Here is a 23,085-nt window from a genome sequence, read left to right as displayed (position 1 = left end):
TTTTGCTTGGCCCTGGAGCGAATTTTAATAATCCGTCCAGTAACCATCTCTCCCGATCACCTGATTCAGTCGTCGATCGATGGACTGACGAAGATTGGTGAAGAACTCAGGTTTGCCTCGAAGTGCTTCCCATTCATTCCTCGCGTGCTCAAACAGAGCTTGTTTGGTTCTCTCATGGCCAGGATCCCACGTATTCACAATCAAATTGAGATCCGGGGATTTAGCTGACCAATCAAGAACCACAATCTCTGGATGTTGTGCGAACCATCTTCGCACAATGCGGGAAGTATGAACTGCAGAATTGTCCTGAACTAATCGAAATGTCGGTACATCTTCTGCCGGGAATATATTTCGGACGCTCGGAAGCAGAACGTTTTCCAAAATATCGATGTATTCCTCGCTATTCATATGTGGCGATATTTCAATTAGTTCACCAGGACCATACGCACTCATCCATCCCCACATTGCACAAGTGATGCGCCCACTTCGCTCTTGAGGAATGACATACCTCGGATCAAACCTGCGATTATCGGGTCTCCAAACACGATCACGCCGATCAACTGCAGAACAAAAGACTTTTTCGTCCGTCCAGATAGTGACATCCCATTCTTCCGCAGATGTCATTAGCTCTTGACGCGCAAAAGCAACGCGATTTTCGCGATGTCTTTGCGTAAGCGCGATTTTTCGTGCAGCACGACGACAGTGAACATGGGCTTCATGTAAACGTCGTCGTGCTGTCCATCGAGAAATCGGTAACTCCAAGTCGTTAATGGCATTTGATACCGGAAAAAAAGGCTGTAAATCTACCTGGTTGACTAAAGCATTATTTTCTTCCACAGTTGTTTTCCGTGGTCTGTGATTATGCTTACGATGATCACGCAGAGCTTCTTCACCACCTTTTTGCCACGCATGAATCCATTTTCTTGCCGTCTTATCGGAACATGGAATTCTGATGCAAATCTCTTCGAGATTTACACCTCCTTCCCACAAACCGATTATACGGCCACGCTGGATTTCGCTCAACATTACTGCACCAAGTCGCAAGACAAAATGCTGACTGAGGCAACTATGCGCAGAGCTTTTGTTTAACGTCATTAGACAAAAGACGATCGCCACGTATTAGCGTCTTTTGTTTGTTGATTCGACCGGATTCGGTCAGATCAAAAGTTCGGTTTGAAACTTGATGACTCTAAACTATCATAACAGAAAGCGTTCCTTAACATCGATCAAAGATTCTTAGCATTATCGTGGCAGATTTTAATATTTCATTATCATTTTTCCGATCTTTTAATCTGATCCGAGTCGGGTCGAGTCAACAAATCGAAAATCGAAAACGCTATATATTAGTGCACAATAGATCATATTATCGAAAGAAATGATTACTGGACGAATTATTAAAATTCGCTCCAGGGCCAAGCAAAACAATCGGTTCTTTTCAGAACCACCAAACATTAAGACAAGGAACATCTCGAAACTCGAAACAACTCGACAACATATATCAAGTTACGAATATCTTTCTATCCGTTTAATCCTTAATTTTTTGTATAAAAAAAATGAAAATAATATAAATTTGTGAAAATAATGGTTAACAGCTACGTGATAATATCGCAGACTTTATATATTTCTTCACAATTTATGGCACATAAAAAATGGCTCCTCTTTCGCAGAAAATAAATCCAATTACCATAAACACGAGATACCATCACTTACATATAAAAATATTTTCTTCTTATATAAGAAAATATTTCAATGTTAGGAAAGACATTTTGTAAAAAGCAAAAATGGATAAAAATCGCATTATAAACTTAATGTTCAAATTCGAAGAATCTAGGAATTCAAAAAATATTACAAAATAGATTTCGTATCCGATTAATCCTTAATTTAAATAATTTAATTTTAATATAAAAAAATAGGACGTGTTATCGCTCGTCGAAAGCAAAAGCTAAGTAATGTTACGGCCGATATTCCGAGCAATATTAATTAATTACGGTATTAAAATAAGAAGCTATATATACATTTTGAATTGTATAATTATCGAGCCAACGTTTCGACCTACTTGGTCTTCCTCAGGGCATTACATTCAAACTTACAAGTAATATAAATAAAAATAATAATAACTGTTAGAGTTTACTTTATCAACACTGAAAATTATAGTCATCGTCGATGAACGATTACGACACGCAAAAGAAATAAGGTCAAAGCCAATTTCGAATTAAACGCCGTCACAGGCCACATAATTACAATAATTGTTACCTATTGCAATAAATCCTAATCTGAGTTGTAGTTGACGGAGATGCTAATTTCGTGCATTTTCTGTATATTTTAAAAGGGGCAGTCCTCTGTATATGATCCTGGTATCAGCCATGCTCAACGTCAGAAATTGTCATGTCCGATATTAAATGGAAGTAGAGATCGGTGTTGCGCTCAGAACCTTTTAAAATATACAGAAAATGCACAAAATTAGCACTTCCGTCAGCTGCAACTCAGATCAGGATTTATTGTAATCGGTAACAATTATTGTAATTATGTGGCCTGTGACGGCGTTTAATTCGAAGTTGGCTTTGACCTTATTTCTTTTGCGTGTCGTAATCGTTCCATCGGCGATGACTATAATTTTCAGTGTTGATAATGTGAACTTCAACAGTTATTATTATTTTTATTTATATCACTTGTAAGTTTGAATGTAATGCCCCGAGAAAGACCAAGTAGGTCGAAACGTTGACTCGATAATTATAATTCAAAATGTATTATAGCTTTTTATTAATACCCTAATATTGCTCGGAATATCGGCCGTAACATTACTTAGCTTTCAATTGTAATATTTTATTTACTTATAAATAAGATACGGAAGATAATGCGACATCGTAAAAATTATAAAATATCACGAAACAATTTTTCATATAATTACATATGCATTACGTATACAATAAAATAATTATAGGTAATAATGTTGTAATTATAATTATCATATTATCTGTAATTATATTATTCCAGTAAACACATACTTAGTCGGTGGAATAATAGTTGCAGATGCATAATAATACAATTATAATTACATATTCACCTATGATTGTTATATTGTATGTAATACGTATTAATTGTGTGCATCAAATTGTATTAAAAATGTTTTTTTAATCAAATGCACGCGCGAGCAATACAGCGTGACTGACCATTTTTACGCGTTCGCGGTTCTGTATTTGAACCTTTTATCGACCGTGACGGTAAAGTAGCGCGCTCGCCTGCACCGCTCTGCACCGTAGCTCACCGGGTAACGGAACTCATTTATGCTCCCCACTGTACGTGTGAGTCTCGATCTTGACGATGCGATCGTCAAAGACCGGCTCGCCTCCGATGTTAAGAATTTCAGTCATCGTTCAGATGTTTCGTACCGCGAATCCCAGAGATTGTAAAAATTTAACGTTCGATGCGTTGAGCTTCTTTCTCGTCTCTGTTTTCGTCTCTGTTTTAACGCTACCGAATGTCGATTTGATGATATCTGATGGGTATATTTAATGCCAGTGTACAGTTTAGCTTCAGTTTATTATAATAAGGCTATTATAATAAGGCAAAAGAGTGAACGTGAGTGAGACGTTTCTCGTAGTAGCGGAACGTTGTTACGAGAGATATATATATTGTGCAAGTCATGTAGAAGAACATAGAGTAGTTCGTTGATAGAACAGAAAACATACCATTGAATATATGATCAAGTTAGTTCATGAAATTGACGATAGATCGCACCACTCTCTACACTCCCACTCGAGCTAAATGTCAATTACATTATGTTTAACTGATTTCGATTAATTTCAAACTTTTTGCGAGTTAAACCTTTGGTTAAAATGTCAGCAAATTGCATTTGAGATGAAACATGTTGAACATCCACTATCCCCTGCTTGAACAAGTCGCGTACATAGTGATATTTCACTTCAATGTGCTTAGATCTCTTATAGAAGACAGGGTTTTGAATCAGCTTCTCTGCAGCTGCGTTGTCACAGTAGAGAGTAGTAGAGCCTTGCTGTTCCACACCGACGTCCTTGAGTAACTGTCGAAACCATACGACTTCCTTAGCTGCGTCATGAGCAGCTACATATTCTGCGTCCGTTGTTGAAGTTGCCACTATGCTTTGTTTCCGAGACATCCAGGCTACTGGTCCATTGTTCAACATAAGTACAACTCCACTGATACTCTTGCGTGTATCCAAGCATGATGCAAAATCTGCATCTGAGTATGCAATAAGTCGATTGGAATTGTCATCTCCGCCATTATACACAATCCCTAAGTTGATTGTTGATTTCAAATACTTCAGTATTTGTTTTGCTGCTACCCAATGTTCGTTAGATGGTGCCTCCAGGAATCTGCTTAAAGAGTTGACCGCATATGAGATATCAGGTCTGGTTCCGATAGAGAGATACATCAAGGAACCAATCAACTGTTTGTATGGTACATTTGCAATCGGTCCAAAGCTTTCATCAGCATCTAAGTTACGCTTTAACTTAACGCCAGGATCGATAGGTACCGTGGCACCATTGCAGTCTAACATACCGAACTTCGTGAGCACAGATCTTGTATAAGCCTCTTGAGATAGTTTAATCTTCTTAGATTTTCGATCGCGAATGATCTCGATTCCCAGATAGCAGGATGCAGTTGAACTTGTAATCTCAAAGTTTTGTTGCATTGCTTTTAGTAAGTCATCAATCCTAGATTTTGAATGACCACCCGCCAGGCCATCATCAACATACAATCCTACGAACAGATCTTCACTGATGTACACACATGGATCAGCATCTGATGGTTTCAAACCGAATAGTTGCAAGAATTCGTCAAATTTTTCATACCATTGTCTAGGCGCTTGCTTGAGCCCATACAAGCTCTTGTTCAATTTACATACGCGACCTGAACAGTCATCGAAACCTTCTGGTTGCTCCATATAAATGGTTTCGTCAAGATCGCCATACAAGAAAGCCGTCTTGACATCCAATTGATGAACTTCGTAATCTTCAACGGCTGCAATCGAAAATAATGTTCGAATAGAATCGAATCTGGCTACCGGCGAGAATGTTTCAGAGTAATCTACTCCAGCCTTTTGTGAACACCCTTTTGCCACGAGACGTGCCTTGAAACGATCAATCGAACCGTCTGGATTTATTTTTACTCGAAAGATCCACTTATTTTTTATTATTTTTCGATTTTCCGGAGGATCTTCCAGTGTCCACGTGTCATTTTTAATTAGCGACTCATACTCGGTCTTCATTGATGACTCCCACTGATCCTTGTAAGGTCCCGACTTAGCTTCATCAACTGTATTTGGAATAACAACTCCAGCTAGAAAGGCACTTGCAGCTGTAGCGATGTTTACAGTAGCTCGGCTGCGTGTGCGATTTGCAATACACTTGTTGATTTCAGTTTCCTTTAACTTGTTGCGCGTCCGATCGCTTATGTTGTCGACTGATTCAGCTCCTTTTGATGATGTTGACACATCTGATTTACTTTCGAAGTCACTTTGCGAGTTGCTACTTGATGATCCATCTTCTTCAACATCTGTTGTCTTCACGATGACAGCCTGCTTTCTTGGTTCTGGTTCGACAATCTTCACATCCCGACTTACAATAACCTTCTGAGTCCCACGTTGCCAAACACGATATGCCTTTTGTTTTGGAGCATACCCTACTAATACGAGCTCTTGACTCTTCTTCTCGAATTTTGATCGTCTTTCGTTGATCAGAGTGTATGCCTTGCTGCCTATAATACGTAGATACGAAACATTTGGCCTATTTTTAGTCCAGGCTTCCATAGGAGTTTTGCCTCCTAGTCTCTCCAACGGGATAAGATTTCGGATATGTGCAGATGTGTGAACCGCTTCACCCCACAATCCTTGAGGTAATTCAGCTCCTGCCAATATTGTTCTCGCCATTTCAACAACTGTTCTGTTTTGATGTTCTGCGCGACCATTTTGCTGTGGACAGTACGCCGTTGACATCTCGTGTAGGATAGAATGCTCTCGAAGCACCTTCTTCATGTCGTTTCCGATGAACTCCTTGGCGTTGTCCGAACGTACACGTCTAATCTTGTGTCCTGCTGCATTAGCTTCGGCGATGACATCCTTCATGCAGTCTACGATATCAGCTTTTGACTTCATTGTATATACGAATAGCATACCCGTACAATCATCAACGAAAAGCCCCATGTATTTAGCTTTACCAAACGATTCAACTGACATCGGACCACATATGTCAAAATGTATAAGCGTACCTGGTTTGTCCGCTCGAGTGTTCGAATCATTGAACGTCTTTCTACAGTGCTTGCCAAAGACACATGCTTCGCAGAATTGGTCTGCTTCCTTGTCAGTGTGCGACTTACCAATCACTTGCATGCCATCGACTGCCGAACCATTAGCCAATTGTCGAATCGCTTTGTAATTGGCATGACCGAAGCGTTCATGCCACACTTGTTCGTTGACTGCTTCAGAAGAGGCTATATTTGCCGATGCATTTACTATTGTCTCAAAATCCATTGAGTAGAGACCGTCTGATATTCGAGTACCACAAGCGATTGCTTTATTTCCAGACATCAACTTGATGCCAGTCTTGCTTAGTCGAGCCTCGATACCGTTGTCAGCTGCTGCGCCTATACTCAGTAGATACCTGCCTATATCAGGTACAAATAGAACGTTACATAACTTGTGCTGTACCTTTTTACCGTCGATCGTTGCAATCACATCAATATTTCCTCGTCCGAGTGCATAAATAATTTCATTGTTACCGACAGTAACTCCAAACTGTTCTTTTTCAAAGGATTCGAAGCTCTACATCCACTCGCGTCGATGAGTCATATGGTGTGTTGCTCCTGAGTCCGCAAGCCATTTGTCTTGTAACTTCTCCTGAGAATGTTCGCCTGCTGTCACAAATGCTTGACCAGAAGCTACCGCTGCTGTTGATTTTTCTTGCTCTTTAGCCTGCTCAGCCTTCCATTTCCTACAGTCACGCTTGATGTGGCCAGCCTTCTTACAATGAAAACAAGTTCGTTTTTCTTGCTTCTTCGGACCCTTGTTTGACTGACCTTTGCCCTGTGTCACCAAAGCGTCACCTGTGTCTTTATTGGCTGCAGTGCTAGACACGTTAGCCTCGATTAGCATCAACTGTTCTCTCAATTTGTCGAACGTTAGCGTTACACCAGAGGCAGCTTGTATGTAGTAGCTCGACCTGAAATGATCAAATCTCGGTGGTAAATCGTTAATTATTTTTGCAACCAAACCTGAGTCTGACATTTCCTCGCCGACTGTCTTCAATTTTTGACGAATCACAGCCAGCCGAGCACAGTAGCTGGCAATGCTTTGACCGTCCTCGAAGCGCATCTGATGATACTCTTGGTTAAGCAGATATTTATTCTCGTTCGTTTTCGTCTCATAGATAGACAGAATCTTAAGCCACACGTTCCGTGAGGTCTCACAATCTCGAATTGCTGCATGATCGTCGTCGGACAATGCACATGTTAGCACCCGTTGCGCCTTGCCGTCTAACCTCGTCCAGATTTCCTTTTCACCAGACCCCGTTGGGCACTGAATCGTGCCATCGACATGACCTGTCGCACCAATGCTTTTCAGACATGAACGTATCTCATACTTCCAGCGCTGATAAGTATCCTTGGTCAACGGTGGTAACTTAAAATCTTCCGTCGTCATCTTGTAACGCGAAACTGGCAAAGGAAATTGACACGTGAATGAAGAAAGACTGAGTTTTTACGAAACACTCCAAGATTCTCGCACTAGCACCGTACTGGGCCCATAACCTGATGGGTATATTTAATGTCAGTGTACAGTTTAGCTTCAGTTTATTATAATAAGACTTACAAAAGAGTGAACGTGAGTGAGACGTTTCTCGTAGTAGCGAAACGTTGTTACGAGAGATATATATATTGTGCAAGTCATGTAGAAGAACATAGAGTAGTTCGTTGATAGAACAGAAAACATACCATTGAATATATGATCAAGTTAGTTCATGAAATTGACGATAGATCGCACCACTCTCTACAATATTGTCGATCGTCGCAGTCGTAAAGATATTCTTATCTGTCGCGTGCTCCGAGTCGTTCAACACGAGCATGTCACACGTCGCGCGTTATCGCTGTAGCCGTCGTACGTGCAATCTGACGGTGATCTCTTCTCCTCGAAAATCGAGCAATCGTCCGTCTTGATCCGTGACGCGTATCATTAGATCCGTAACGCTTCGCGCGATGATCGGCAGGTAAATGATCTGCGCCGGCGTTTCCGATATCTTATATCCCGGTGGTACGCTCGGTGAAAATTCGTGTATCGTGTGAACACGTTTGCCGTTGCTGTACGCACCCGCGGTCACGTTACACTCCACGCGGATAATGTTTACGTTGATAATATTAATCGACGCGTCCAATTCGTGCTACTGTCTCGGCTGCAATATACGCTTCGACGAGAATCCCAGCAGCGATCCAACGTTGTTCGGTTTGTTAAAGTTCACTCTGAAAGCGCACTTGATCTTGCTCTTCATCGTATTGTAATTTGCGCGGAGCACTATCGGGTATTTCGCGGCCTCGTCTTCGTAGCCGTTCGCGCGAGCGGTCGCCTCTCGCGCGATATTCGCGACCGACGTACGATCATCGTTGGAACGATTTACGCGTCGCGGGCGTTTTCGTGAAATTTCGCGTTTCAAAAACTCATGTATGGCTCGTATCTCGTACGATCCCTCGGGAATCGTAATTTCCGTGTCATCCTCGTCGAAATAAAATTTATTGTTCGAAGAATTCACGTTTGGAATCGTGTGATAAGTCTCGAAACACGTTAGACCGAGCTCGTAGTCACCGTCGCTCAGATCCACGGCGGGAAAATAGTGCTCCGCGAGGATGCTGCTCTTCCCCGTCAACGTGAACGTTATAAACATGTCGGCGAAAACCGTTAACGAATACTGAGTCACCACGGCGCACCGTCAGGCTTTAAATTAGCGTCGATCGTCCGGAGAAATCGCAGGCACAATTGTCCACAGATGTTCTGATCGTATCGCTGATAAGACGTGCAATTGTACTCGATCTTCGTCACGCTCGGCCCGAAATATCGCACCAATTCTTTCGGTGGTCGAAGATTGCCGAAACTGTCGAAATATACGACTCGATCTTCCCTCTTCGCGTACGCTACCCAATGAGTACCGGAACCCGCTGCATCGTCCAAATTCACGATACTGCTCTCGTTTCGACGTACACCGCCGATCGGTAACGAATCACGCACGAAGACACCTCTGAAAAACGGTACGCGCATACGCCTTGCCAGTCGATTCAATTGTAAGTTAGTCGTAATACCCGCGGGCATATTTAACGTCTTTTTGACGTTTTTTTTTTTTTTCAACGCTACTCCTTGCCCGCGTTTGTGCGGGCCGAGATACAGCCCTCGTCCATATTTGTACGGAGCGAGATAAAGTCCGCGACCTTCCACGGCGCGATTGTGACGTTGCATCTCTTCCAGCTGACGCCGCGCGGCTTTGTTATCGTTCACGGCCTTTACGACTCCCGCCGCTCCGCCGGCCAGAGAACCGAGAACTCCCAACAACGGTAGAATCGGCAATACACCGCCTCGTTTTGCTGTCGGAAGTATCCGTTTATTCGTTAGCTTTTTTTCTTCACCGTTTTTGATTTTTTCGTTTTCAAGCCCATTCCGAGCTTCGTCTTAGCCTTCATGGTCGCCCAGACGGCTGTAGCGGCAGCTCTCTCTCCGAGAGTCGAATCTCTCGCGGTAATGCGTTTTCGCGCTTCCGCAGCGAGTATCTCGTCCGCCGCAATCCTTTATCATTGGCGCGGGACCGTCGATGTGCGTTCGCTGCCACGGTTGATTGTAATATTCGTAACAGCGACGATATGCTTGAACCTCCAAATCCGCCTTTATATGTTCCGGAACTTGTCCCACACGTAGTGGACGTGATCGCCGCACGTTTGCAACAGAACGGCTTTCGGCACAAATTGCAGCTGTTCGGCGCTCAAACCGCGAATATCGGAAGGTCTCGACAGTAGGACGAACATCTTTGCTACTGAGCGATTCGCGGTTCCGCTCGCCTATAAATAGGCGTTCGAGTCAGCCAGAGAGTCGGCAGTGTGGAAAGAAATGAGATTCGTGCGACAACCGTTGGCGATTCGCGTGACCAATTGCGACGACGGATTACGGTCGATGGGAGGCAAAGTGGAGAAACGCAAGCACGGTACGATGTTACCGACTACTATACGCGCGATCATTTGCGGCCCCTCGAATTGCGGTAAAACCAACGTCTTGATAAGCTTGCTGGAAAGTCCGCACGGCGTACGTTTCGAAAACGTGTACGTATACTCGAAATCGTTGCAACAGCCGAAATATCTAGAGATATTTAGAGAATTTGTTGACATCGATCGACGAAATCGGCTACTTTACGTTCTCCAATAACAGTGACGTCATTCCACCGAGCGACGCGCGTCCAAACTCGATCTTCGTTTTCGATGACGTGGCGTGTGATAAGCAAGACGCGGTGAGAAAGTATTTCTCAATGGGCAGGCACTCGAGCGTCGACTCCTTCTATCTCTGTCAGACGTACGCGAGAATACCTAAACATCTGATACGCGCCAATACGAATCTGCTGATCCTGTTCAAACAGGATGGTACCAATTTGAAACACGTCTACAACGATCACGTAAATACCGACATGCCGTACGACGAATTTTGCTCGTTGTGCCACGATTGTTGGCAACAAAAGTACGGATTCGTAGTGATAGACAAGGACAGCGCGCTTTCAAACGGTCGATACAGAAAAGGATTTAACGTGTTCGCGATACCGCAGAAGCGATCAGTCGTTGCCGATACCTCGTCGGAAGTGAAACGTTAGCGTTACAGAGAGAGATCGACACTCTGCTTTTTTCCGCGATGGCCGCGATCGACGGGAGCGAGAATATTCGCAAACGCGAGAAGGTCGTAAAAGAGATTGCGAAGACGAGTGATTCGATTCGCAAAAAACTTCGCGCTTTGAAGACCGGTAAGATCGAGAAGGACATTGAGTTGGACACGCACTTTAAACCTCTCATCGGGCCGTTGAAAAAGATCGTTGACAACTCGAGCTTGATCGCGGTGAAAAAAGAGGAGCTTGACGGAGAGCGACGCTGACGCGAAAATCGAACCGCTATCCGTTCAACAGCGCGGGGTGGAGGAGGAGGATGCTACACCGAAGAGAAAGAAGAAGCAATTAGACTCCTGGTCGGATCTTTCATTGACACCGCGTAAATCTAATCAATCGACAGTACTACCGATAACCTCTACACCGATAACCTCTACACCGACGCAAACCGTGCAACGTACAAGTCCCGAATTTCTTGAAACCGCGAATGTTTTCGAAACCACGGACGACTCGATCAGGAAAACCGTTCATAAACGGTTGAAAACGTCGGAGGGTCGACAATGGTTTATAGAATCGTTGGAAGATCACTTGGGTCCACTGAGCCGAATTTACATCGCGTCTGTTTTGGGCGCCTATCCAACGATGGACATAGCGTACGGCGTTTATCTCGACAATAATAAATTGATGCTCGGTAATAAACGTTTTGACGTGGACAAAGCGGATAACATTTATATCGACGGCGTACGATACGCCGGCACACCCGGTATTTACGAATTGATCTTCAAGAAAATACCCGATTACGATATCTACACGGAGGACGATATGCAAAAGTACAGGAGCATACTGTTGGCAACGAGTGCTCATAAATTCAAACACGATCCTAACAAGTGACTAAAGGGCAACGTGGGATACAAGTATACACAGGTAATCGCACCGTTGATGTCGACCGGATCCAAGAAGAAAAAATCCGGAAAAGGATTATCCATGCCTCGCGCGATGACGCTAACCGACAATAAGATTGACTACGTGCATTGGGACGACCCCAACGAGCTGGTGGATCGTCTGCGATTGCTCGACGCTTCGCGCCACGCCGGCAACAATGCCCACGACAACGAGATCATGTCGATCATCGAGGAACTTCGCGAAGCCGGGCTTATTATAAATTAAACCATGGGACGGCGATCCGTTCAATCAGCGTCGAAATGCCGATCAACAAATTTGGATTGTTCGAACACAGCGGAGACGCGACGAATGCCATTTCGTACCATCGGTGGAGCGGATTAATGAGAAATTTCGTGCGCAATAACGCTCTGTGCCGCGCTGCCACGGACTTTGACGCAAAGTCGCGCAAGATTTGTCGCGTAGCGCAACCTGAGACTGACGGTGACGCGGTTAACAAACTGTACGTTGATCAATTCTTTAAAATGTTGAGCAATCAACGAAAAGAATCAGACGAGAAGCTGACTGCGTTCGAGAAAGATCTGCAAGCGTTACGGACTGCGATAAACAAGCTTCGACGTGCGAATATCGTTGAATCAGACGCGACAACCAACAACAACAACAACAACAATGGACAAACGGTACAGCAGAAACGATTATCGAAAGGCGACGAGTGAAGAGAAGCAACGGTTGATTAACGACGGCGAGGAACAGCAACGAACGATTCGAGAACGGTTGTCGGACGGCTGTTCAACGGTTCGAGAACGGTTGTCGGACGGTTGTCGAACGGTTCAAAAACAGCTTAAAAACGATTACGAGCGATTTAGAAACAGCTGCGAACTACGCGGAGACAGAAAAGGCTACAAACGGCTAGAGAACGTCGACGACGACGACGACGAATGGAAATAAACGGCTAACAAACGGCTAACGAGCAGTTATAAACGACAACAAAAAAAAACATGACATCGCTAAAATCCGACGGACGTAAAAATATCGAAAAGCAACGACTCGTCGAGGAACTGCACGCTCCGGCGAAAAGAAATTTTCCCCGAAGACACGTCATAGTGCGAGGGTACGATGACCTGTGGCAGGCTGACATCGTCGAGATGCGTCCGTACTCACGTTTCAACGGAGGCTACCACTACATACTTACCGTCATCGATGTGTTGAGCAAGCACGCGTGGGCCGCGCCACTCAAGGGTAAAGGCGGAAGCGAAACAGCTAACGCTGTCGCAGAGATCATTCGACACAGCGGAAGCTGCCCTAGTAACCTACAAACCGATATGGGGAAGGAATTTTACAACGCCGACGTGCAACATCTCGTGAAGAAACATGGCATCAATCATTATTCCACATATTCGGTATTGAAGGCATCGGTCGTCGAACGATTCAATCGCATGCTCAAGAACGACATGTGGAAGATGTTTACGCTCAATGGAAATTAAGCCTGCTGTCGCTTCATTTCAATTTCGTCTCGCAGACACCTCGTGTAATCGTTGAACGTTATCGACCTGGCTACGACGTTGCTCTTAACACCTTTCGCTTTTTTACAGTCTTTCTTACCGTCTACTCGCAAGGCATACATCTTCGCCCTGAGTCCGACGAATTCGGTCATAATCGCACCGTTGTTTTCATCTTTCATCAAGTCCGGAATTTTTTTATTGGCGAGTGGGATACCGTACGCGTTGTTGATCGCGTAATCGCTTGTGTCGAATTTAGCGATATCGCGTTTCATGTTCTTGTACACATCCTCGCACTCTACGTGATATATCAGACTGTCCGTATCGGTGTACATAATTCTACACTTGTCGCGATACAGGGGAGACACGTACTCGTGATGAAATTCGTACAAACAGACTTTCGATATGTCGAGAATGCACATGCCGACGTAAATAGGTTTGTCAAATTTAACCTCGAGTTTTCGCAGTTCAACGGCCATCAGATTTTCCGAAAAAACGCTCCTGCTGTGAAAATTTGGTTTCGAGATCAGTGCCTCCGCGCCGTATCTACCTTTCCACTTTGATAATAATTTTACATCAACGTGATTTCGAACGTTCTCCATCGTTTTCCCGAAAACGAACCGCGTTGTTCATCAATTTATACAGATTTTTCTCAAAATCGTTTTTGGCCAGTGTTCTAAATTTTGTATTAAGTTCGATGTAATTGCGGAGCCATGGAGATTGAGCGAATTGTAATACGCGATGAATTTTTGTGATGCGAAGACCGTGGCGCGTGCATTGCTGTAGGTTGCCGTAGTGTATGACATAACGCAAATCGTACAGCGTGGCGAGAAGTTTGTCCTGCCGTTTGCCGGGTGGTTTATCGCGCGTCGGACAGAACGGTAAGTCGGCGTGCGCGTCGTGTTTATTCTGGTTTATTCTGCGGATACTCTAGATCGACTTCGAGAATGTAACCCGTGGGCGAATCCAAAGCGATCGCGCTAAACTCGAAATTCGAGACGTCTTCGACCCATCAAAAATCTGCATATGGCAATGGTTGGCACATTGCCCAGCCGTACAAGTTGTTTACGTCGAAATACATCAGGTACGACGATGGTTTCGATGTATCATAAGATTGCATGTACCTGTTATTGGCCACCGCGTATCTGTTTGAACATTGACTCAAACCGCCGCGAATACCGCGTTCGATGAACATGACCATGTCAATGTCCGTGAGCAGTTCGAAATTGATACCCGTATGCTTCAACATAGCGTCCCACGTAAACCCCGGTAGAGTGTAATAATACGCCGGATCGAGTCCATAACTCGCGACACAGCTATCGCGAAAATTTTCAAAGATATCGGCCAACAGCAAGACATTGATCTTTAGATACAGATCGCTGTAGTCACCGAGCGTTCGAATGGAGAACCGCTGCCAGACGTTGACGGCGTGCGCGTAATCGCTCTCGGATACGATGTCGCCTGTCAATGAACTGTAAAACGAGTCGCGCGATGATAAACACGTATCCTCCAACTTTTCGACGCAGTCAATGTACTCGTACGGAAAGACACCTTTTCGCGTCAATAATTCGAAATCTTGGTCGGATAACGCGGAAAATTTTGAACATATAATTTTTAACTTATCCTTATCGAGGAAGGATGCTAATTTTTCGAGACTCGTGCTAAGAAATTTGTACGAGTCGATGAATCTTAATTTGATGCAATTTTGGTTGTCTTTATCTTCAGTGCTTTTAACGTTCTTCGTAAACGAAATGTATTTTTCCTTCGTGATTGGGAGTAAGTCTACATGTCCTTCGTACGCGGTGGCAATTTCTTTTATAATAAAATGAGAATCATAACCCGATAAATTATGAAATACTATGGGAATGAAGTGAGAATTTTTATAATTTAAGTTACAATTAGAATGCGCGGGACCTCGATAATTGCCGGTCAAGTGACAGTGATCGCGTACTCGCACGTCGTCTGGCTCGAACGGTTTTTCGCACACGTGACAGTGCGTTGCGCTGTTAAACTTTTTCCACTCGTCTCGCGTGAAATCCACCATGGGTATATTATCGGACAAGATGTTCTTTACGTCGTGTGCTAAACGTCTTAGTTCCTCGGCGAACCACGCGACGCAATCCTTATCGCGACGAAATCGATACGCGGATAACGAGTCGTCGTACGAGCACCGCACGTAATATCCTATACTAAATACCCGATGATGTTGAGACCTGAACGTGGACGTTGTCGGATCCGCATCCATCTTCTCGAGGGTACATTCCAGGTCGGCGTACACGACATATGGAAGTCGTTTCTTCCTGCTGTGATTCTTGAAACTCAGCCACTTGTCGTCCTCGCTCGGTAGTCGGATGGCACAGTTGTTTATCTCTCGGCAGTCTACACCGTGGGCTTCCAATTTCTCGCTCGAATGAAAATAATGTAAACATCTGCAAAAAGAAAAACACAATTTTGTAAATTTTTATATAACAATAAAATATTTTATAATTTTATTAAAAAGGAGTATAGGTACTCACCGATCGCAAAAGTATTTCCGACCATGGTGCATGCTCAATTGCGAGCTCACGAGGCGGGATAGATTTTTTATCCACGCGAAATGTCCCACGTCGTCTCGCGGGTCCTGCACGTACAGCAGATTTACGTGCTTTTCTCTCCTCAGGTCGGTGAGCCGTATCGGGAGAACGGTTGGCGTTTTCTCTCCCTCGATGGTATACACATTGATGGATATATTGTTGTGATTTTCAAAATTTTTAATCTGTTTCAAAGTCATTGGAAACTTAATGTCTTGTAAATTTAATATATTTTTGTAATCAGGGTACGAGGATTCCCGATTATTATTGACCTTGACAGGATACAGCGCGGCGACCACTGACCACGCGAAGCACGCATTGTCCATAGAATGCACGTTGATCACAGTTTTTTTCAATTTAATTTTTTCTGGTAAATTGATGTAACATCCCACGCGCAAAGGATTGTACTTGTTCACGTTCACTGTCAAACTGAGTATACGCGACAACGCCCATCCGCTATCGCGTTCCTGGAAATCCTCGAGTTTCGCTAATGTGGACTCGATAACGTGTAGCTTGTACCACTCGCGCAGATCGGACCGTTCGGACGAACGAAAGAGTTCACAGTTACTCGTGCTGAAACTTTTATTGTCACGTTTGTCACCCGTCACAAACTCGCCGTTGAACACGGTGTTTATCTTTACACTTGCGTGTGTTTGCATGACGTTTTGCACACGATCGAGCACGATGACTTCGGCATCTTCGAGAAATTTTCGCGTTTCGATGTAATTGATATTTATCACTGCACCGGTCAATACACGCCATTCGAACGCGGCATCAATCTCTCGCCACACGAGTTTTTCCGCGTTTTCGTTACCGCTACTACTACTGCCCGCCGCGTGCTCACCACCACCACCACCGATATGTACGAACCGTCTCTGTAATAGAGTCTTCGCACCATCGAGTCGCGCGATTCTTGCCACTAAAGATGATCTGTTTCCGACAGTCTGAGAGCCGTCTGAGAGCCGCGGACGTTTGGAACGACAGTCTTCTTCGAGCTGCTCAATAAACTTCTCGCATCGCTGTTCCCATGCAAGATATTCGTCCAAGGTAGCGATTTGGTTGGATCCTTCCACCAGGTCGCGTTCCGTTTTATCGAGATGTTCCATGTTTTTGTTTTTTAATACTGTCTTTTTTAAATCACGTCACATTCTTCGATGGAGCACTTGCACGTGACTCGATCGCACGCTGAACAATATCGTTTGCCACTTTGAATGCGATAGTGGTCAGACATAAAAAAATGAGGCATGAAGTAGGGGACATTAAAGTGATTATTCTCCCAATTATCAATATCATCAAGGTCACGTTCATAGGTTTTTTGAAGCATCAATAGATGATTAGGATTATTGAGACGGTGAGGGTACATATACAAACGTATCGAATTGTTCATCACCACCAATTCGACGTATTTCCCAATACCTGTATGAATCTTAATGTATGTTGCTTCACAATCATAGAGCTGTTCACAAAATTTAGACGCCCAATAGCGATAGTTAACAATAGGCTTAATATGATACGGCACAACGTCAGTACAGCGAGCTGCACGTGATTCTTCCTCGCTAACGCACTCGTCCCGCAGCCGTCGATACACTTTTCGTCTCACGTTAGAATCCCAGTCATAAGGAGAAGAGGTATTGATAACGACTCTTTGTCTAGCGAAGCGTTGACCGGTTCCGCGTATACCGAGTTCGCGATCGCGAAGAAACTGCACCGGCGATATTCGTCGCACATCCCTTAATTTCACTCCTTGATCTTCTTCACGCAAACCATTGGTGATATCTGTTGTAATACATTCCATTATTATATCATCCCTAGATTTTGGAGGCTCCACAGATTTCTCTCCAATTATCCGCACCATGTTGCGCACGTTGTGTATAATGTCCCACTCGCGATAATGTTTTTTATCACTTCATGCAAATCGGGCACATGTTGCATGGATATATTTGGAACAATGGAGTATTACGACAATCTGTGCAAAATTGAATGGTCATTACCTCGTACGGCTCGGTTACATGCTCTCGACGTTCACGTATGTGCTCACCAGTGTCTGGTGAAGCGATCATGCACGAATAACACAGGTTATCTGAACCGTATTCAAAATAAAAATAAATTGCGCAACACTTCGTACGTCCATCCAGCGCTAAAAATTCGGGACGCGACACTATTTTTTTCATAACTTCTCTACGGTTATCGTCTTCTTCGCTGTTATAAGTGCTGTCCGGTGACAACGGACGATCCTCGTTGGATGAATCTGCATCCATTATTGCCTCGAAATTATTGTTTTAAAAGCCGCGATAATATTTTTTTATCGTGTACAAATCGGGCACATATTACGCGGAAATATCATATACAATGATTCACGACATCTTGAACAATACCGGCCATGCGTCGTTCCGCGTCTCTCAACGAAGTGTTTTAGGCGAGCGTACATGCCGAAATTAAGGTCCCATAGAGTAACCATGCACGGAGCACATAGTGCAAGTGCACCACCCGTTGAATAATAAAAATATATTACGCAATGTCTCACACGTAAATTTAGTGCAACGATTTCCCAACGCAGCATTATTCTATCGATGACTTCTTCATGATTGTCGTCTTCATCACTGAAATAGTCACTGTCGTCCGTTAACTCGCGATCCATATCTGAATTATTGTCATCTCGCTATACTTTTTTCCAATCAATGTACCGACGCGTAGACTTTCAAATCACAGACTGTGATTTTGACTCGCTTCATTCTTTCTTATATACTTTTTCTATTGCCTTTTCCTCTCGTTCCAACTAGAGCATCGCGTATCGTTTCTTCTGTTTTAGTGCATGGTGTGCATACACTGCAGAGAAACAATATCACCCATAGAAATTGAGTCGCATTGCTGTCTAGTGTTTATAAAATCTAGCAGCCTGTCATCGGCGTTTGTCTTTGTAACCCGCGACGGTTAAGTCGCATAAAATTTTTGGTCGAGTACCTACGTCGCGCGACCATCGATGCTCGGCCATCCGCAGTGCGAGATGATATTCGTTTATAAATTCTGTCATCGACGTTCGTCGATACCCATAGAAATTGAGTCGCGTTGCTGCGCTTATGCCGTCTAGTGTTTATAAAATCTACCAGCCTGTCATCGGCGCTCGCCTTTGTAACGCGCGACGCCATAGCCGAATGGCGCCGCAAAACACCGATAAACGGCTCTTCCTAGACAGAAAAGTGAAAAGGACCGCGGTGTCACGCTAGTCGCAGGTCGTAAATTATAGCCGCCTGCCATAGGCGCTCGCTCGCATTTGAAGAGTGTGAAATGACTTCTTCTTCTTATTATTATGATGACCGTCGAGCGCTGCTCAAATATAGGCCAGGGCGAACTACTCGTCGTTTAATAGTAAAGTCCCCAGAATAGGAGGCCTCGAGTCGAGATGCGCTAGTTCCGTCACTAACTCTGTCGATACGTGATGCCGAGCAGTATGATATTATGTGCCACGCAGCTACATTGCGCCGCTGACACGAATCGACCCCCACTCTCGCGCACTCCCGCGCAAGAGAGGCCGGGGAAGATTAGGGCTGGAATCCCATGGATAGGGTAGCCCCCAAAAGGAGTCGGATAAATTGGTGGGGAGGATCATTTAGGAAAAAAAGAATGTCCTTAGGAGCGTGTGGAAAAGTTTTTTCCAAGTACTTAATTAAATAATCTGCTTTACTTGAATAAATAGAACAGTGAAAAATTACGTGGTTTATGTCCTGAATAGGGTAGCCGCAAGGACAGGCCCCCGAATCTATTATATTCTTTCTTGCAAGACTGTAATTTAAATTATAGTGGCCGCTGCGCAGCCTGTTAATTAAAACTATCTTCTTTCTTTTGAAAGGTTTTTTATAAAACCAGGGACGGTCTTTACTGTTGTGAAATAAATTGTAGTGTAAAATCCCTTTGTATGAGCCATGATACCGCAAATACTCCGCGAAATTTCTGCGTAAGGATTCTTTAGAAAGTGAATAAAAATCACTGTGCGGGACTTTGAAGTTGGGGCGATGTCCGTTTCTAGTGGCTGCTTTGGCAACTCTATCCGCGTTTTCGTTTCCTGTAATGCCGCGGTGTGAGGGAATCCAAGCTAAACGAATTTCTACTCCATTATTGGAGAGTTGCGATATTTTTTCCCTGATCCAAGGAATGATATAGTTTTGCAGGTTGGCTTTGAATGAACAAACATTATCAAGTACGCTCTTAGAATCAGAAAAAATTGTGGCTACGCGAAAGTCAAATTGCTCAATAAAAATCAATGCCTGGAGAATGGCCCATGCTTCCGCCGAGAAGATAGTTGTTTCCGGCGGAAGCCTATGCATGAGCTCCAAATTAGAGTCCGGTAAATATATTCCGGCACCGACAAAAGAGCCTGAGTCACTTTTAGAACCATCCGTATAAAAAGATGTAGATCCCCCTCTGATGTCACTGGAAGCGTCCAGGAAAATTGTGTTGACATGGAAATATCTTCCGGAAATTTGAATGCGGTATAATGGATATCGATAATAAGGGAGTTAAAGCTGTGATTAAAAACAGGAAGAGATACTGACTGATAAATTTTACTGACTTTGTGAAGAATAGATCGGTAAGAATTGTAGGTCGGGATGGAACTAGTGGCCATGTCATGATTATGGCGCGATCTGGTAAGTGGGTGAATATTGTCCAAACTAATGGTAACAGGGCTAAATTCTTGAGCCAAATTCTTGAAAACCATCTTAGATGTCAAGTATTCAATCCTGTACTTAAGCGGTGGTTCCTTAACTTTGTCCAGTAGCACATTAATAGGCGTGGATTGACGATATCCATATGCTATTCTAATAGCTTTATATTGTATTCGTTGAATCTTATCAAAAATGGTAAGCAGCTAAAACAATTAAAAAAGGCCAAATTTCGAGCAATAATAGGTGTTAAAATTTATATATTCAAATTACAATAATACGAACGAATTGGTTTACGTTTCGGCCATACTTGGCCTTCTTCAGAACCGCAATTGCATAAATAACGTCAAATTAACAAATAAAGGACTCGGATACGATCCGGCGCTACGATTTATTGTCGAATGTTAGTCAAATTTAACGCTAAATCGGTCGTCCATTACGTTGCAATGCTTATGTGCGTCCATGAGGTTGGTGCGAACGAAAGCCATTGTCGCCAGACCCTCTTAGTGGCAACTGAATCAAATTTTGAAATTCTGTAGGAACACGTAAATTTAATAATTGAGTTTGACTCGTAAAAGTGGACTTACATAAGCGGTCGGTACCACAGGAACGCAAGAGAATTCTTTCCATCGTCAATTAGGAGCGAGTGTTCGTAGTTAAAGATCGCAGACGACCGAGAAAACATTCCCATCGCAAGGGCAGAGCAACGGAACGCAAGAGAATTCTTTCCATCGTCAATCAGGAGCGGGTGTTCGTAGCTAAAGATCGCAGACGACTGAGAAAACATTCACATCGCAAGGGCAGAGCAACCAGTAATCATTGTTATTAATATATTTATGACAACAGCCTCAACACATCAAAATAAGCCTCGTTTAATAATTCTGTGTCCTTGTTTGAATTTATGCCGTTAGGCTGCTCTTTGATGTGTATCATTTCTGCAGTCAATCTTTTTTTATAATTATGCTCCACTTCTAAGACCTCCACATTGTTCCAGTCGAAAGAATGATTAAATTTGGTAATGTGCTCTGAAACTACCGAATGCTTGGACGCATCTAATCTAATATTAGCTTGATGTTCTTTTATTCTAGTACGTAGTTGCCTTTTGGTTTGGCCGACGTAAGAGGCATCACAATTCTTACAACAGATTTTATAAATAACATTATTCTTAGACGGTTGAGCGCTCTTATCTTTCTGGACTTTTATGATGCTGTTTAATTTGTTTAGAATACGGTATCCCACGGAATTTTCTGATTTGATGACCGCTGAGGTGATAATTTCAGAAGTATCTTTTAAATAAGGCATAACAATAAAACTTTTCACTTTTTGCGAACGTTCAGAATCATCATCTATATTATTGTTCTTTATAGATTGAAGTTTTCTCAGTCTTTTATTGATATGCGAGAATAATAAATCGATGGGATACCCATTTCCAAGCAATACATTAATGACAAATATTAAAATAAAGAAAGATATAGGCTCTCTAGATTAATAATGTGAATAGGAGAGGCAATTAGAGCCAAGCGCGGTAATCAAAGCGCAAACAATTTGTAAAAATAAATATATATATATTAACGTACGTTTCGACACATTATTCGTGTCCTCTTCAGCGTTAAAAGTTACATATACGAAGATTAACAAAGATAATAAAAAGAAGTCGTGTACAAGGCGTAGTCAATAGACGAACAAAGCATAAAAGACGCAGTCAAAATTAAAAAACAAGGATTGAAATCCTATGGATGTACCGTTGTCGAAATCCCAGATACGCCGGTAAAACGCTCGCTCCGCATCCCTCGCATCTTAGAAATAATCTCGCCAGGTTGAAAGACCAGGTGGGTAAGAAAGATTCGAAAGCCCTACCTGTACCATCAAACGGAGTCGCAATGTGGTAGGAGGCGTAAATTATTTATGTTAAATCCGATGACTAATAGATTTACTTACAGCGCAATTGCAGACCGGAATATCGCATTGTCACAACAACTTCACGGTTCGAAACGTCGCGAATGAGTGAGGCATAGGTGGGAAGGTAACATAATAGAACTGGTGTATAAGCCAGAGGAGGGGATAAACTCTCGCATCAAGTTATTCTAAATTTTAGACAGTCTCTCGATTACATTTAAATACGCGTCCGGTAAACTCTCCGCATCGGTCTGTAAATTCAAACCGTTTGCCTGCCTTTTTATGTATATCATTTCCGAAATCAGACGTTTATAACCATAGGATTCATTATCTAAGATTTCAACGCTATTCCAATCGAAATCATGATTCCATTCTAATCTGTGTTCAGTTATGACAGAATGATTTGGAGTACTCCAATTAATATGATTACGATGCTCCTTGATTCTTGTTTGCAATTGCCTATGATGGACGCATTTTATTTAAGCTGTTATAAGACAGTCTCACATTCAAATCCTTGTGGCGTTCCTAGCTTTTCAGTAATCGCGGGACGTACGGAAACGTTAAAAAAGGAGCCTCTTCACTCTGTTTACATTCGTATTCGAGTCTCTGTTAAACAGAAACTTGTTTGACAGTCTGAGATTTTTAGCATGCAGGGACGGATGCGACAGACCACAAATGCCCTATCTATTAGGCC

Source organism: Temnothorax longispinosus, chromosome 12, assembly GCF_030848805.1.
Source record: "Temnothorax longispinosus isolate EJ_2023e chromosome 12, Tlon_JGU_v1, whole genome shotgun sequence".
Lineage (NCBI taxonomy): Eukaryota > Metazoa > Arthropoda > Insecta > Hymenoptera > Formicidae > Temnothorax > Temnothorax longispinosus.
This window is presented reverse-complemented; position numbering follows the sequence as displayed.